The following is a 2,031-nucleotide window of genomic DNA, read 5'->3' on the forward strand; positions in this document are numbered from 1 at the left end:
AACCGCCCCCCCCTATGTAATGACACCTTACCAATTCTCCAATACTATTGCTACACTATCCCTTTGATTACTGTACACACAATAACCCTTATCCCCGAGTGGCCATTGGGCCTTGATAAGCGGTGAACTCCATGTAAAAAAAAAAAAAATTAGTTACAGTTATCGAGAATTTTCTTTATACTCCCTAGATCGTAAGATTTCTGATTTGCGATTTGGAAATCTGGGAGTGTCCAAATGAATACCAATTGTCTGATATGAAGGGTTTCGCCCACATTGATCAACGCTTCATTGAGTTTCATTTTATTTATACAAAAAAGACAAACACTAGAAACTAGGAATTTTTTTAAAACTCGATCAAATAAAAGATTTTTTTTTACAAAGGAATCACCACTTATCAAGGCCCACAGGCCACTGGAGGATGAGGGTCAAAGAGAGTACAGTGGTCAAAAGGTGTAAATAACCCTTATCCCCGAGTGGCTTCCGGGCCTTGATAAGTGGTGACCACCTTGTAAAAAAAAAAAAGGTCCTGAACTGTCATCTAAGCTTCAGCCTCTATCCCATCGATGAAATGTTGCATCCCTCTGCCTGTTCTACAAGTACTTTAATCGTGAATGCTCCGACGAACTGCAAGCACTTGTACCCCCTTGACGTAACCCCCCCCCCCCCGAACAATCCTGACAAGCAGCTAAATCCCACCCCTACACAATAGAGATCCCTAGATGTAAGAGAGCCTTCTACTCCAGTAGTTTCTTCCCCAGAACTTCTAGACTTTGGAACTCCCTTCCGGGTCTCTGCTTCGCCAACTGTACTGACATGCAGAAGTTCAAGTGCAGTGTGAACAGACATCTTGCTGCCCAACTCCCTACGTAGTGCCCCTGTAGATTATGTCCCTGATAGTAGCCCCTACATCAAAGTGGGCATGTGCCTTGTTTAAGGTGAAAATTTAATAAAAAAAAAAAGAAAAAAAACTAATATTTAAAAATAGAAAAAAAAGAAAAATTGCAAGGAGAGTTTGCTTACAACATTAATTGATCACAATTTTTTTTTTTTTCTTTTATAAAGGAATCACCACTTATCAAGGTCCAGAGGCCACTCGAGGATAAAGGTTAAAGAGTGTACCTTGGTCAAAAGGACAATATCATAGTAATCGTTAGAAGTGTTAATTTGGTAAATTAGACTACTTAAGGGGAACGGCTCATCACGAACTTGTTTACATTGGACTTGAAGACGGCCGTATTGTAGTCAGCTTGAAAGCAGGTAAACAGAAGAGTTCCTCAGGTGTGCAATTCTAAGAAAAAAAAGCTTTGTTCATGGAATCTACGTTTAGGTTTAGGCATAGATAAAAAGTGTGTGGCGGGGCCGGGGGGATTATTGATAAGTGTTTGGTCACCCATCTAATTACTAACCAGGTTAAACATTGCTTAATTTCGCTGATCCATCGAGAATCAGCCTGCTGAATGAAGATATTTTAGAAGAAAAAAAGAAATATTTTTATGCGCTTCAAGTTACTTACATTTCCAGATATTTATCCATGGTGTTTGGTTTGGTTGTTTTGGAGATGAACATTGTTGATTTTGTTTTTGACTTTGCAAAGGGAAAAGGAAAAAAAAAAAAATGAAATCAGTGTTTGGTGCTTTTCAGGTCAGAAAGCCAATATCTTCAGGCAGCCTGATCGTGTATAACCAGATCCTTATGAATTAAATAAAGAGTTCAGTTTGCAATTCTTTACAGACTAAGAGTTTGACAAGATGCACCTGAAGTAGGTCGGATGTTAAATTTGACTGAAATGTAGAAATAATATCCAAGATAAGAAAAGTAGTCTGAATATTTGACATTTTATCCGCATCTCAAAAATTAAAGAACATTGAAAAAAAAAAAAAAGAATGTTTAAACTCTTCGAAGCAAATTTTTGTTTGCAAATGATTTTTATCAAACCAAAAAGAAACAAAAACTAAATAAACTTCACATTTTTCTCCATAAAAATTTCCTTTAGCAAAAAAAAAAAAAAAAAAAAAAAAAAAAAAGCAATAA

Source organism: Euprymna scolopes, chromosome 46 (assembly GCF_053919585.1).
Source record: "Euprymna scolopes isolate OS-2025 chromosome 46, ASM5391958v1, whole genome shotgun sequence".
Lineage (NCBI taxonomy): Eukaryota > Metazoa > Mollusca > Cephalopoda > Sepiida > Sepiolidae > Euprymna > Euprymna scolopes.